The sequence below is a fragment of the Dunckerocampus dactyliophorus genome, chromosome 13, assembly GCF_027744805.1.
Source record: "Dunckerocampus dactyliophorus isolate RoL2022-P2 chromosome 13, RoL_Ddac_1.1, whole genome shotgun sequence".
NCBI classification, from domain to species: Eukaryota; Metazoa; Chordata; class Actinopteri; order Syngnathiformes; family Syngnathidae; genus Dunckerocampus; species Dunckerocampus dactyliophorus.
Genome location: NC_072831.1, coordinates 21126739 through 21143891, shown reverse-complemented (window position 1 = coordinate 21143891; position 17153 = coordinate 21126739).

Here is a 17153-nt window from a genome sequence, read left to right as displayed (position 1 = left end):
AATGTTACCCATAAGTAAATGGGTGTACACACGTCTGTATGTGTCTGCACCCACTTCCCACCTTAAATTCCACGTGATTTGAAGAGGGAGTCTGGGACATGGCACAATTCCATGCACACACGCATCATAGCCGTGTCACAGTGTGATTATAATGCGATCGCTCCACTGAAGTTATTAATGCTAAACGACACTATTCATAATAGAACCAAAATGGAAAGAATGAAAAGTCAAACCCACAGCACGCTTGCTCACCCGTAACTACATCCGTGGGCGTAATAAAGACGTGTAAATTAATTATTATGATCGCTCCTCTGGCAAATAATGACAGACGACGCCTTCGACAGTAGAAATAATAGAAACGATTCAAACAGGGCTGCAAATCCACACAACGTTGGAGAAATTGCAGTCAAACAGTATTGTAGGAGTGATGGGACAAGCAAATGGCCCATGGCTCGCATGCTCAGGGACCAGCTGGGGTCAGGAGGAGGAGGGGGAATCACACCCAAGTCCAGTTCTCTATGAGAAATTGAGCCTCGATGTGAACCATGTCTCAACCGGGCAAACATTTCCAACATTTGGGTTCTCTTAATATGCAAAGAAATATCACATAAAGTGTAGAGCATTTGCACAAACACGCTAACCCACAAGGCAATAAACAAATACCCAGATAGTATTCTTGTGTATCAGCGTACGCCAGTGCTTCTCAATTATTTTCTGTCTGTGGGAATCATTTTCTGACCCTCACGCCCCAGGGGACAGAATTCCTCCGACACCTCATTGTGCCCCCCGGCCAGCACTGGCATAAGCAGATGCATTAGCAGCGCCAAAGGCATTAGTTATTTTGATAGTATTGGTTTTAATATTTTTGGTTAAATTCCACCCGAGGTGGATACTGGTCAGATGCATTGTATGCAGAGACATTGAGATTCTTTTTTTTTTTTTTTTTTTACATAACAGCTGGACACAGCCAAGGGCAGATGTCTGGTGAGTTTGTGACCCACATGCCTCAGACAACGACTGGCTGCTAATTGGACTGGAGAATCTGCCACAGTCCAACTAATTATTCCAGTTCACGAAGCATATCCATCCCCAATACAGGATATGAGCCCAACAGGGAGCAGAGCTACATGATCACCAGGGGAATCATATACAGTATACTGTACATGAATTCATTAGGAGTACCTGATGAATTTATTAATCTCTTAACCATACTAGAGACACAACCAATGGCATCGCAGAACAAATGACTGCATATGAAAATAGAAGGTTGTAGACATGTTGTTGGCTGAAAAAGGATGTGTGTGTACAATATTTGGGGATTTTTGTTATACCTTTATCACTAATGATGCAGCTCCATCCAGATGGCTCCATTACGCACGCCTTAGAAGGTTTACGCTTGCTTTCTGAAGCGTTAGCTGAACATTCTGGAACAAATGATCCATTTATCTCATGGCTGGGGAACTTGGGAAATGGAAACGTCCTTTTGTCTGTATTGACCTCTCTTGTGATTTTAGTCCGCCTCTTGATTCTTTTTAGATGCTGCATCATTTCATGTGCCTGTGATCTCACTCTCTCCGTTATTGAGACCAAGGTCATTAGGGAAGTGCAGTCACAACTAGCTCCATTCATAGTTATCCTAGGACCAACATGTGACGGCCCAGCTATGTTTTTGGACCCCAAAGCAGAGTTATTGCTATTAAATGCTGAGAACAAAGTACAACGTACTACAAGTGATACTGTAAAGCCCAAAACAGACTGAGCGTTGTGGAAAAATACAATGACAAAACTAAAACGGCCCAGAAGAGCAGAAAGCTATTGTTTAAGGCCGGGATGCAAACAATGGCGGTCCAGGAAGACGCCGGGGAAAGAGTGAAACAAACACCTACCGATAAACAAGGCCGACAAAAAAACTATACATACAAAACTAGGAATAAAAACTGGTAGCGCACAAAACGGTATACACAGAGGAACCATGAGGAATAATCCGTCGTGTGGCTTAGGAATGGTGACAATGGCCAATTATGTCCACCTGCCTCCCTGCTCCGCCACTAGTCACCAGACCAAGCTGCCTGAAACACAGAGCAGAGACAGGAAATGGCAGACAGAACAGAAACAGACAAAAATAAGAGCATGTTTGGATGCAGCCCATAACATGACATAACATATGTGGATGTGAGTTTACCGACGTCTATGTGTAAACTGCTCATATATTTTCTGAATTTTTCTCATGTCCATCACTATGAGTGTTAACAGTGGATTGGTCACCCCCCACCTCCAACCCACTACCCTTAAGCTAAGTCGCCCAGCTCAGGCTCTGGGCTGCTAGGCCAATTATGGAGTGTTAAGTCCTCCCTCCCGTTGGATTAGTGAGCCTGTCAATCACCTTTGGCACTAATCCAGATCAAAGTCGCATGGGACTCCAACAGACAGCGACAGAGGTTGTTTAAGTCAGTTGGTAAGCCATTTGACCACACCACTTTAGCTGTCATTTCTGCTCCGTTAGACAGCAAATGTTTAAACAGCACCCTGCTTGTTGCTTGTCGTGCTTCTCCATCACCTCAGCTCCTTGAGGTACACAGCATCGGCCGTTCCTTCTGTTCTCAATTGGTCTTTACCAGGTTTTTTTCCCTTAAAGCTGCAGTCATCAATCATTCCACTAGGACATGGGTAGGCAACCTCCTTGTTGTGGCTCCTTTCAGTCACGATAAAAGAAAAAAAAGATGTATATAATATTTTACTTTGGTTTATTCTAGATCTTGGAGTTTGAAGTGAAACTTTCACATCAAATTTTTTAAAACGTTTATAATTAGTTGAGTGTTTTATATTAGAGCATTGTTTTACACATAGAAGCGTTTATTTCAATAGGCACATAGTGCATGTGGTGCAGTGATGTTGTGTTCCACATGTGTTACCGTGAGTGAGGTAGGCGTTTGGTTTGATGAGCTCCTGTTGGTTTATGTTGAGTAACTGTGTAAATGTCAAGCCAATTCATTGCAAATAAAGAGTACTCCTGTAAGCAAAATAGTGTTATGTACATTAGTGCCTGGGTGCAACAGGGTGTTAAAAACAGACATTTTATGGACGTCTCAATTGCTCTATTGCTATTATTCATAGGTGGCCTAGGATGAGAACCCCCCCCCCCAATTAGAGAAGCTTCTCAAAGATTAGCGTAAAGCTCTCTGAGAAGTGTTAATAGTGTAATAAGGAAGGTAATGGTAATGGTAATGGCGATGGTAATGGTTTAATTTTATTTGAACATGCATACAAATTACAATGGAATACATCACATGGTGCAATTCACAGTTCCACACGTCCAAAAGGAGTAGGAAGAAGCAAAGGCTTATTTAATCCTACCCCCCATCCGTTTCACATCAATTGCAATACATTTATTCACTTCCTGCATTCCAAATGTGGTCTTTGACAGTTAATACATGAGAAAATGATAAGGTAATGTAACAGTGTGGTAATATGATTGTCAAGGTTTTTCCACAATCATAATAAATAATAATCATATATAATAATAAATGAATGAATAATAATCAGTAGAAATAGACATAGCAGAAGATAGTTGGAATAACAGGTGAGTACAGACAATGAACTCACAAGAATGAAGACTAATGAGTGTTTTAGTGGTTTGACATAACATTTTGTACACATTTTGTGGTTCAAGACTCTTTTTCCTTGTATTTTGCAAACATCAACTGTTTGTATTGTTTCTTGAAATTGCTCGTCTTGGTGCTTTGAGTTCCTTACTCAATCGTTTGATTCCACATACTGAAATGCTGTAGGTTTGTAGCGTAGTTCTCACGTTTTTGTGTTTTTTAAACGTGAGTTTTTCCCTGAGATCAAATTTCTCCTCTCGTGTTGAAAAGTATTGTATGACATTTTTGGGTGGCTAGTTATTGTTTGATTTATGCATAATTTTAGCCGTTTGAAAATGTACTAGGTCAGCGAATTTTAATATTTGTGATTTTAGAAATAGAGGATTTGTGTGTTCCCCGTACGCGGCATTATGGGTTATCCTAACTCGGCTTTTCTGCAGTACATATCGCGAGTGAAGTTTACTTTTATAGTTATTACCTCAGGTGGGATTCCAATCTGTGCATATGCGCGTTTATAAGCCGGCTGGGCTCTGTTCAGTAAATCTGTTAACGATACACGCATTTTGTTATCCATTTGTTGCAATTGTATGGAAATGATGACGAGTTAGAATCGGTTTTTAAAAACAGTTGTCCGCGATCACAGAGCAGAAACACGGGAAACAAAGATTAGTGATTCACCCTGATTGCCACCCTGCAAGTAAGCGTAAAACCCAAAACTGTATATTTATTATGCCTGCAAGAACGCCACAGTCTGTAGTTGCACACGTGCTACACAATGTGAAAATGTCCACTTAAGCTGTAACCAACTGCAAAGTTGCATGCACTCTACTGCATAGTAAAGCTACAAATAAATAGTCGTATTCCCCCCTCACATGGCTCAAACAAATTGGCTACAAAACTGAAATACAGCAAAAGTTGATCATCTTGTCCAGAGTTGGATACACATGTTGATAAACGTTGATATCCTCCAAGGAGACAGAAGCAACAGCGTTGTGTTTAGTTTCTCTATCACGAGAATAAAGCCTGTAAACGAGGGAGGCCTCTGCAGAGATTAGTGTATGCTATCCCATAATAAGCAGCAAATGAACAAAGAACTGCACTGAAGGATGTTTTTACTCTTGTTCTGAGTGGCCTCAGCAAGAGACCCACTCTGCTTATCAAACAATGTAGTTGACTCTTTAGAGTCCATTTATGAAACGCACGAACTACGCAGGATGCAAGGTAAAAATTATTTTTTGATGGTTTGATACGCTTAACGTAACCTAACTTTTCCTTCATACTCTGATACCATAACATCGATACCATAAAGATTGCAAAGCAATTATTGCGCACAAGAGTCAAGGTGTTTGTCATCAACACGTTACACTGATTTGTGAAATGTCTTCTGAGTTCTTTTCATAAAATTTAATATCGTATTTTAAAAAGCAAATACAGAAATCCATGTGGTCCTTGTTCCACGAACACCACAAGTTCAGTTCTAGTCTAAGCTAGAACTTTTATATAAGTTATACCTAAATTAACACCTCCCCCTGCCTCCTGGCCCTGACGTTGAGGTGCGGTGCACCTGTTTTTGAACATATCAGGTCTGTAAACTGACAAAGGTGAGTGCATAAGATGAAAGCAGCATGCTGCCTTTGTTCAGTAGAGATGAGAATGGTTCTGCACGCTGCAACTATGAACACTGAACTTCACGTAAGGAGCTTTACTAAATGTTAAATAATCATCACCCTATTCAAACTCTTACTGTTGCAATTGCACCGTCCTAAAGTATGCTGGAGCCTATGGCAGCTGTCTTCGGACGAGAGGCGGGCTATCATTTAAAAAATAATTTACTAATGATAATAAATAAGCAAGAGAGAATTTTAGGAGGAAAAAGGTTCTTTTCTCACTGAAAAATGTACCAAAATTTGACCGAAATCGTAGCCCCATTGCACCCCATTGCAAGTTTATTTAAGTACGAGCACAAGTCGTACACAAGTTCTTTCAAAAGTGCTTTACAGAAAAGAAGGGTGAAATCGCTTCATGAAATCATTCCATAAAACAAGTCATTCTAAAATCATTCCGTAAAATTATATAAATCATTCCATAAACCCAAATATTTGAAATGAACTGAAATTGAAGGGTGCGGATCAAATACTTTTAGTTGTTTTATGCACAGTTAAATAGAAGCGTTTGCAGCCTGGGTTTGAACATTGCCAAAGTTGAGGATTGTCGCACATCTTTTGGAATACTGTTCCAGATTTTGGCAGCATAAATCTGAAACGCAGCCTCACCGTGTTTAACCCTGACTCAGGAGACCACTCCTTGAGCTTCTCAAAGCCAGAGATGGTTCATGTGGCTCTAACATGTTAGAGATGTACGTTGTGTAAAATGCACCTTTTTGTTTTTTTTTTTTACAGACACAAGGCTATTTGAATTTTAATGGGAAAATATTTACCACTGCACTTTGTCAAGCTTCAGTTAACCAGAAACTCCCTTTCAACATGTTTCATCCGTTGTGCAGATTTTGCTGGACCAGATATACCCTCAGATACAGATATATATCAGAAAGAAACTTCACCATTTTTGATATTAAGATCCTTCAGGCCAGCTGGTAATTTTGCGGCTGACACGTTTTGAACCCCTTATATATTTTTAAACCAAAGCTTAGTCTGTGAATTTGAATGACGCTATTGATGTTCCTGCTGCACACAAGCACACACACACATTCAGAGAGTATTTTTAACAGACTGAAATGATATTGACATGTTGACGGTTTATGTGGGAATTTTGTGTTCAAGTTTGTTAAGGCCAATACTGGAGGTTTTACTGTGTCACAGTCAAGTGCTTCATCTCAAACATCCCGCGGTCCTCTGAGAAGAAGCTGTTATGGGTGGTTGCATCTTGCACCCCAAAGACATGGATGACATGTTGATGAAGGATTTTATCCCGTATGTGTGCTCAGTCTCAGCTCAGAGCACATGAAACCTATTGGCTTTAAACTTTGAGCACTGCGTAGGTTCAAGTAGTGATTTTCGACTGGTGGGTGGCAACTCAAAAGTGGGTTGCAGACCTGTTTTCAGTGGACGGTGAAAAGAAAAACCTACAAAAATAATGGCCTGATGTCCATGAGTGTGCCTCGAGCTCTTGTCTATGCTATTTGCTTGCTTGTTTATGGGCGACTTTGTCAAGTTTGAGTGGGAGCGGAAGGACGTCAATTGGCTCAGGTAGATGTGGGGTGCCGTGAGCAGGAGATAAAAATGTATTGTTCGTGAAATGATCATTAAACTTGTTTTGTGTTGCCACACTGTTTTTTTTTTATTAAATTGAATATATTAATTAATATTAATAAAAAATACTTATAAACATATCCATCCATCCATCCATCTTCTACCAATTATCTGAGATCGGACAGCAGCTTAAGTAGGGAGGCCCAGATTTTCGTCTCCCTGGCCACTTTGTCCAGCTCCTCCCGGCGGATCCCGAGGCGTTCCCAGGCCAGTTGGGAGACATAGTCTCTCCAACGTGTCCTGGGTCTTCCCCGAGGCCTTCTACCGATTGGACGTGCCCTGAACACCTCCCCAGGGAGGCTCCCGGGAGGCATCCTGACCAGATGCCTAAGCCACCTCATCTGGGTCCTCTCAATGCGGAGGAGTAGCGGTTCTACTCCGTGTCTCTCCCGGATGACAGTGCTTCTCACCCTATTTCTAAGGGAGAGACCAGCCACACTACGGAGAAAACTCGTTTCGGCCGCTTGTACCCACGATCTTGTCCTTTCAGTCACTACCCAAAGCTCGTAAGGAACGTAGATCGACCGGTAAATTGATAGCTTTGCCTTTCGGCTTAGCTCTCTCTTCACCACAACAGACCGATGTAGAGTCAAGAGTTTTTATTGTCATTTTATACAATAAAAACTCTTGACTCTGCATCGGCCTTTTCCTCTCCCCAGTATCCTTTCAAAGCACTTCATTACAATTGGAGTGAGTGTCACAACAGGCCCATGTAGAGTCCGCATCACTGCAGACGCCGCACCAATTCGCTTGTCGATCTCGCGTTCCATCCTTCCCTTACTCGTGAACAAGACCCCGAGGTACCTAAACTCCTCCACTTGGGGCAGGATCTCATCCCTGACCCGGAGATGGCACTCCACCCTTTTCCGGGCGAGAACCATGGACTCGGACGTGGAGGTGCTGATTCTCATCTCGGCCGCTTCACACTCGGCTGCAAACCGATCCAGTGAAAGTTGAAGTTCACAGCTCGATGAAACCGGCAGGACCACATCATCTGCAAAAAGCAGAGACTCAATCCTAAAAATAAATATATATACACTATATAATTACATATTGTATATATAAATGATGTAGACCTAATAATCATATGATTATACAATAACAATATAAGTATAATATAATATAGTAACTAAAATATGTCGACTGCATAAAAACACTGGTCTACACCCAAAATGAAAGCAGTCATTCTTGGCTAATCTTGGGTCACCGAGTACGAAAATGATGTTTAAAACTGCTCATTAGCTCTTGTTTTAAAAGATACAGCACCCCTGCGGTTTACCATATGCCCACAATTGGCAATGAAGGTAGGCCACATCATGTTGAATACATAACCTACAGTATATTCACTTTACAAGAAGTGCCGAGTTGAATCTTCATCATCTTGTGACTGTATGCACACAAAGTGTATGTGGACATATCACACGTGTATTACTCCCTACACGTTACTATGTAATAAAGAACCTCGGAGGGCTTTAAAATTGTAGCTAATAAAGACTTTTTGATGGTCATATTCTTGTTCAGCAGCCCAAAATTGACCAAGGGTGATTGATAGGTTTTATCCCAGGAGCAGAAATTTTTTGAAAATTTGTAGACTAGTGTAAATGGAAATCATTATTAATTATATTCATTTAATAATTAAAAATAAGATAATTTTAGTTGAGGAATTTCTGCACTTTGGGTACACTTCATGATTGAGGCTCCCATTGCTCAATCTTACCATATTTATGTTATTATATATTATCAAATAAAAAAAGATGCAAAAAAGGCACATTTCCTGAGAATACAGTGATCATTTAGGAGAGGGCCTTCTGAAAAAGGGATATATATTACGACAGGCGTAGAGCAAACTGGAACGTGTGGAAATTGCACTTGTTTTAAAGCAGGCCAATAACAAAGCCGCCTTCTCTTGAGCAACTGTTTATAATTCAGCAGATGTTTCCTGTCTCGAGATTAAAAGTTTTGTTCCGCCTGTGTGAACACAGCAGATGGGGAGAGAGCTGTGTCCCATGCTTTCACATGTCTGCCAGCAACTGTAATATGTCCACAAAACAAATGCAATATTTGGAATATTAGAACACAGAAAACCAGTTTATGACTTTCTAAATACGGTTTTTAACATTATTAGTGCCCTGTAGACATGAAATACCACCCCACAGTCATCACTGCGCTTCTTTTATTCATTGTTTATACTAGATTGCACAACTGTTATGCAGGGACTCTCGACAACCGCTAGCTAGCAAGCTAGCGAGCTAACCAGTTGGCATCAAATTGATTTCTTCTCATCTTAAGAAAGACTTTCAAACTAAGTAAGGCAGAAGGACAAAGTAAGAAGCCACAAACGTACCACTTCCACACGAAATGGGAGGAGAAACTTTTTTCACTCTGAATCCATGCCTGGCTACATCGAGTGCGAGGTAGGGTAATGTAATAACGATGGAAGTCTCATCCATGTAATATTACTGCTGCCTAGTGGCCAGAATACTATAGCATGCATCACTTGCATTTCAATATGTTTTGCCTAATAAGAGACCATAGTCTACTAAACAACGATCATTCATTTCTGAAAAAGTGCGATATAGTGAGGGAGCGTTATTGCAAGGGATGACTGTACAGACTAAAGCAGAAATAAATACAGTGTTCCCTCGTTTAACGCGGAGGTTAGGTTCCAAAAAATACCAGTGTTAAGTGAACGCCGTGTAGTAGAAGTTGATTTTTTTTCCTTTCATTTTTTATATATGTTTTTTTGTTCATTATACAGTATATGTTTTTTTGTCTGTTCCTGTATACCTCTGCCCCGGCATCCGCAGAGGCGGCCTCTCCGTGGTCTTGCTGCGGACAGTTAAAGCCCTTTTTGCATCCTTGTTAAAATGTCTTGCTGCTGTCGTCCTTATGTTATTTTCCTCCTTCTTTATGGTACGAACCAAAGTCTCATTTATTCTGTAACAGCGCCCTACAGCTGCTTAAGTTCTACCTTCCTTCAGCAGGTGCACAATCCCAACTTTTTGTGCAATGGTTAGCATCTTCTCTGCCTTTTGGGTGCAACTGCAGGTGCCTTTGTTGGTGCAGAGCGTTTCGTCGACAGTGTGAGTTTTGTCGGGGAGAAAGCTTGCAAACATACAGCACTAAAGAACCGCACTGCTAGCGATCGAACAATTATGGCATGGAGGAGATTGATTGATGGTCTATGGTCCCTTAGCCAATCGGGACGCAGAAGACAATGTGGGTTCTCCCTTAGCGAATCAGGACGCAGAACTGACGCAGTTCATACTCTGTAAAAAAAAAAAAAAAAAATGCTGCACTGTAAAAAATTGCACACACAAAAAAAAAATCTGTGTAGTCGCAAGGCCGCGGAAAGTGAACCGCGTTATCGCGAGGGAACACTGCGTTTCCATTTTCCACAAGCCAATGAAAAGGCAACACAATGATCCTTTTAATTTCCTATACTGCGCTTGTATTGGGTGTTATCAGTGTTATCAGTGCAGTGGGAACGAAGCCGATCTCGGGGTTGCAAAAGACATACTGAAAAGGTGTGACAAATACTTCAAAGCAGACAAGGATGGCACAAGTAAAGACGGGGGAGGAGGATGTGCGCCATCAGCTGAATGAAAAATGAATCAGACTGTCTCAAGTCAAAGGTCTCTGCTCCACCAGAGATGGCGAAGTGATTGTACAACATATCAGTCGCACTGACACATTCACACACCCTCGCACTGAAGCTCATTTGTTATTGCTGCCTCTCCAGGGTCAGTGCTAGTATTTGATTGGCTGCTGCGCTATAATTTAGACAAAGTGGAATGTTGCTATGCCAACACCAGTCAAGGCCAGACCCACAGACTAGAAAAAAGATTGATGCATGATAAATATTGATTTGTGTGTGTGTGTGTGTGTGTGTGTGTGTGTGTGTGTTTGAGAGAAACAGAGAGTGGGAGAGGGTGATTTTTTTGGGCCTTTTTACTTTTCTGATGAAGTTGTAGTGAATGGTTTGATATAATTACCTTAACCTCACTCTGTCGTGGTTTTTCAAAAATGAATGAATGAATGAACACTATTAGTTGCTGACTGTTAGCATGTCCGGCGTGAGTTGTGGCTGACAGCAGCTCCTGTGTGACTGTTCAATGCGCCATTGCAGTAGTATTCTACTACACTGGCCACTAGGTGTCAGGGACGTGCCATTGGTAAGACAATAGCCACCTGGTGTCCTGTCAATACTAATGTGTGAGTCTATGTAATGTCTTATTTATGTCTCATTTTCTATTATTATGTCAACTATATTGGATAATACGAGTGTAAAAGTGGCAATTTGAGTGTTATTTCATGTCTAGAAGGCTCTAATAACCATACCAACCAATAAGATGATCTTAAAAAGGTTTACTACGCTCTAACTACAAAAATACTCAATTTATAAATAAAAAATAAATAAAAATAAAACGAGAGACGATTGTAATGTATAGCTACTCACCAGTAATTCATGATAAAGTAAGATGATCGTACCCCGCCTCTTGTCAGTCAGCTGGGATAGGCTCCAGCAAACCCGCGACACTAGTGAGGATAAGCGGCATAGAAGATGGATGGATGGGTAAGATGATCGACAAACAGATGGAATCGAAGTCACGGTGTGGACGTTACACATACAGTAAGTTTCACTTTTTGCATCTCACAGCAGCTATGGTGCGTTCAAGGACTGCATGCAAAAGTGCGAAATCTCAACGCCTGATGAAAAACATTCTCAGTAACGGCATAAACATGTAAAAATATCGGACTTTTCTAACATTGTTACATGTGTGCTCCACATTTTGCAGGATTTTTCCTGTATATATTTTTTTTATTATTGTATGCGAAGATCCACTGTATGTATTTTTTTTTTTTGCTGAAAGTTTTCCACATTCCAGTTTGCCCCCCGCCCACAAACTGGCTCAGTTGTTGGAGACCCCTGCACTGATATGCAGTTGCCTGCTTATAAATAGTAGTTTCATGTACATGTAAATAATGCAGATTGAATTTTACTGAGTGCATAATTAACACCACAGTGGCGGGGGCCTTGGCAGAATGCAGGAGTGTGCAAAAATCAGGCAGAAAGGATAAGACAGGGAAATGGTCTGTGACCACCACCTGCAGAAACATTCCTTTACAGGGGTTGTCTTGCTAATTGCCTGATTGCCACCTGTTTTCTGTTCCATTTGCACCACAGCAGGTAGTATTGATTCTCAATCAGTGTTGCTTCCGAAATGAACAAGGAGATATCCCAGAAGTGTGATCGACTTGGAGTTACATTGGGATGACTACGTGTTCTTTTTATATTGAAGTTTGTGCTATGCAAGGACCAGTTCACCTTCCCCCAAACCTCTGGTGGGCATTAAAGTAAAGTAATGCTACGTTTTAGTATGTGTTGTGTATAAAGCAAAGACAATTATAACATCAAATTAAAACCACAAAATGAATGCTGACTTACTGTGTGTACTGCATGAGATACGATAATATGATAGTGTGTGTGATGTGATGTGTGTGGGTGACAGGCGGCACATTTTTAACGGTACATTGTTGGTTAGCCGCCTTTCTGTGATGGACTGTCAGGTGAAGATCCCAAAATGTGACACAGTTGAGGTAAAAAAAAATTAATAAAAAAGGTGGAACAGGAACTAAGAAGCAACAGAATACAAAAGTCCACCGAGCCAAAATCTGAAGTAGAACAGTGCAAAAACATAAGGCACTGTGGGGAAAAAGGCAAAAATCACTGGTGAGCAGGACGGCATCGCAAGGGTGATGTGGAACAGGCTCTAACCACACACGGCGCCTAACAGGTCAAAAAAACCAAAAAACAGCAAACAAACTGGAGCTTCACGGGCAGCATGCAGACCAATAGTAACGACCCCACGTCGTTCTCCTGCTTCCAGGTAGCTTAAGAGTCCTTGATGGCAGAGTGCCTACAGGTGCGCCTCGTGGCGCCGCCCACTCAGGTAATGAAGGGATCTAAGAGGAAGCACAACAGAGGTCAAAAGGTGACAACACAAAATGAGGCAGAGCCATAAACGGACCCTAACACGTTCCTTCTCTTTAACCTTTCTTCCCAGTTCTTGGGACCACATTGCTATCGGAGAAGCAGCCAAAGATCACCCAATTTAAAAAGGTTTGCAAACTGCATTAAAAAATAAGAGCAATGCATTTTAGTTCATCACTGGACTCTTATCATCAATGAGGAAGAAGCCCAGGATGAAAATATTGGGTATACAGTATATGGCAGCTACCACACCTCCCTACAAAGTAAAACTCAAGCTTACGTGCCTGGAAAGTGAAAGCTAAGAATGTGTGAAAGTGAGAGTTAAACTGGTGTGAGTGAGGACAATGTATTTATTATGTATCTCCCAGTCATAAGTGTTGGGTAACTCTGATTGTGCTAGGTGAGTGTCTCTATGAGAAGCTATAATACTGAATGTAAAATGTTTTAAATAACAATATCTAACTAGTTATGTTTGTTGTCAGCTAAAGACATTGAAGATTTTATGGTTCCATTTTTATATCATATAATCAGCAGCAGGGGTGCAGCCAGGAATTTTGTGTCCCATGAAAAAAAATCACTTTGCCACTGCAAATTTTTGATCGCATGTTTGAGACAGCTTGTGTGTGTGTGTATGAGTGTGTGTGAAATCGACGCGAATACCAGGCAGTGGTATTATTCGGGCCGGACAACAGTTTACGTCCATTTTTAATCAAGTTTAACGTGAGAGCCCAGCTTTCACCCCAAGGTAAAACCAATGTCTCTCAATATTATTTTACAAATTCAAAATAGTTTTTTCTGAAATTTATATGCGTTTACATTAAATTTGATGTTATTTATAGAACATTTTATGGTTTTTAAATAATCATTGCTTGTGAACAATTTCCAGCCCCCTTGTTTGGGGACCCATGCAATCAATCGGTGGTCGTTGATTCGTTGGTGTTGTCATTTTGGCAAAGTTCACTGCCTGTCAATTCTTGCTGAACATCACAGAACAGTTTGGCTTTCACGCTGTGTGAACGTTACCTACTTTAAAGCCCCTGAGGAACAATTTTGCCCTTTGCTCTTTTTTCTTTTTTTTGGTCTTGTCTCCCTCTATCACTCATGAGGAGTGTTCACCAGGTTGAAAACATGTTTCATCTTTTAAATGTCTCTCTCCTGCCATTCACAATCCTCTCCATAATACGCTCCACTATTTAAAAAAACATGTATTCATGCATCTTTTTACCCCTTACTCCCTCTGCCTGTCGATCAAAACGTGTGTCCACCCTCCGCTTCCCTGCGGATGCGGCGTTTTACTTATTGCAGCCTTCTATACGCACCATTCATCCCTCCTTGGGGTGGGATTGGAGAGCTGCAGGGTCATAAGGGAATGAGCTAAAACTGTCTGCAGCACTGGAATGGGGTGAAGGGGTGAACACCCATTGCTCACAGATTATCATGAAATCACTTCCCTTCGCAGCTGTCATTTACGGATGAACACATTCATTTTTACAGAGCGCATGGACACCCATTAATAATAGATTTTTGAGTTTTTTGGGTTTTTTTACTGAGTAGGGAGTTGATGCAGTTTGTTGCATATATTGATGTTTATACAATATGTCACCATTCCAAACAGCAACACCCCCGTACTGAGGGCTGCTGGGTGGGTCTGTGTTGCTGTGGTAATGGCTTAATTTCACTAAACACATGACTATTGGGGCAGAAATGAGCAGCATATGTCATGAATCATTTCATAAAACAAAAGACGAATGCGACAAACTTGGCCAAACCTGAACTATCGTTCCTAAAAGTCACTGAACAGTCAGCATTTATGCTTACCCAGTAGCAGAAACAGCTGAACGTTCATGTCTACGGCATCCATCAAAGTCCCACCTTTTCTTTGATATTGCAGACCAGGGGTGTCAAATTGGTGTCGTGGAGGGCCGACCTCCATGCAGGTTTTCTGCCCAAACGGTTTCTCCAGCAGGTGATTTTAATTGATGAGCTCCAAATCACCTGCTTTAGCGACCGTCTGGAAAGAAAACCTGCAGGGTCTCTGCCCTCCATGACACAAGTTTGACACGTGCAAATTTGACCTTGAAGATGCTGATTTTGTTTTAAATTTACTTTGGATATGTCTTTTTTGAGCAAAATGGGCCAAGTTTTAAGTGGTTAATTGGTGGTGATGTTGATGAGGGCTGATTTCACACCAGTGTGCTTCACTTAGACTGATATCTAGGCTGTTGAGGGTCCTATTCCATAGCTTTTCATTTCGGATTTGTACAGTATAGACCTACGTAGGACATGCATAGTATAGAATCCCATGGAATGCCCCATGAGCCAGAGTCAAGGAAAAACAATGACTGGGGAAGTTTAAAATCTCCTCTTCAGAGAGAGGTTGTCTGCTCTCTGGACTGAAAACTGAGGTTGGTTTCACTTGACAGAAGTCTGATTGGTAGAAACCTTATCGCTTTTCATTTTTAAAGGGCTAGGGCTCAAGCTTTGGATTAAAACTTGTGATCTATGAGCCCCAGATGCCACCTAAGGGGCTCATGGTTAACTTGGTAAATGCAATGCATTCTGATATTCACGAATGCCAGTTCATATGTACCAGGAAGGACCCTTGTGTTCTGTGAAGGAGTCCCGTCAATTTCGATCCCACGGGACGAATCACACAATCCATTTTTTTGTCAGGCAAAGTCTCCATCCTGAGTGTTTTACCGGCGGAAATACTGTCGATACTAAGTGCTTGAACAAAATAGTGCAGAGGCACGGCTGTCAGAGCAGGGTTGCAGTTAAGCACTGGGAGGTTGTGAGTGCTAAACCTCGTCAACCAATCAGCTTCTTCCTTTCCCTTTTTCCTACTCCTGCTGTTACTTATTTTGTAATCCGTCCTCCTTTATGTCGTCTCTTGTCTTCATCATTCTTGTTGTGTCCATGTAATGACACAAGTATAGGATAGGCTGGAGCTCACGACAAGCGGTATAGAAAATGAATGAATGAATTGGGTGAGCTTCAAGCTAAGATGAGTGAAGAGCTTCTTCATGACCATCGGTCCTTCTAATGTTGTACAATCAAGCTATCTTTTCTTTTTATTAGTTTCACTCTCGAAATGATAAAAGAAGGGGCTGGAATTCTATTCCATGTAGGACAGCAAAACATATTTAAATCAGGCCTGTCTACCAGAAGAGTGCTGCTCAAATGTACACTGAAGGTGCTTTGGGGAATGAGGGCGGAGGACTGGATGAAAGACTGAAGAAGGGGTTGTGCAAACATTTTTCTTTTCTTTTCATCCACCTATTACTGCCTTCACATGTCCATAAGAGCTCACGCATATTGTATAACACGCTGGAAGCGCTTCAGTCAGACACCCTGTGCACAGCATGTGTATGTGTGGATACAGTAGAACCTTGGTTAGCGTACGCCTCGGTAAGCATATTTTTCAGCTTATGTTCAATATTTTGCCTTGATTAGCGTACATTTCCAGCTTAGCGCACAATATGGCGCACGTCTTGTCCTGTTTTAAAACATTGTGTGAGTCCAACTGTGTTCGGAATGTATTTTGATCACAAAACGGCCTTGTTAGCGTTGTGATAGCATGGAAACCCCGCTGCCCCGATCACTACTAGTACCACTGTTGCCTTCACACCCCACATTTTCTCTACTTCTTCCATCATCAGTTGGTATTTCTCCAGCTTTTCGTGTTCCTTTTTATGGATGTTGCTATCATTTGGGATCGATACATCTATCAGGACCGCTGTCTTCTCATGTTTATCGACCACCACTATGTCAGGCTGGTTGGCCATCGCCAGTTTGTCCGTCTGGATCTGGAAGTCCCACAGGATCTTGTCCTGGTTGCTGTCAACCACCTTTGGTGGTGTCTGCCATCCTTGATTCTGGGACCTCTGGTCCATATTTGGTACAGATATTTCGGTGCAGTATTCCTGCTACCTGGTTGTGCTGCTCCACGCACGCCCTTCCTGCCGGCATCTTACACCCTGCTGTGATGTGCGGCACTGTCTCTGAGGCCTCTTTGCTCAGCCTGCACTGCACGCTACTCTTCCCTTGCCGCTGACTCAACAGTCAAGTCTTAAGTGAAAGCAGAAATGTTCGTTTATCCCTTTCATTCCTCATTTATACGTATTTCTAATTGTTTTCTGCTACAATTGTAAACTACAATTGCAAAAGTACAAAAAAACATGTTTGTGTTCATATTTTTGGCTTTCTGGAACAGATTAACTGGATTTGCATTAATTTTTTACGAGAAAACTTTAGGTTTGAGTCTGACGTGGACCAGCTTAATGATGC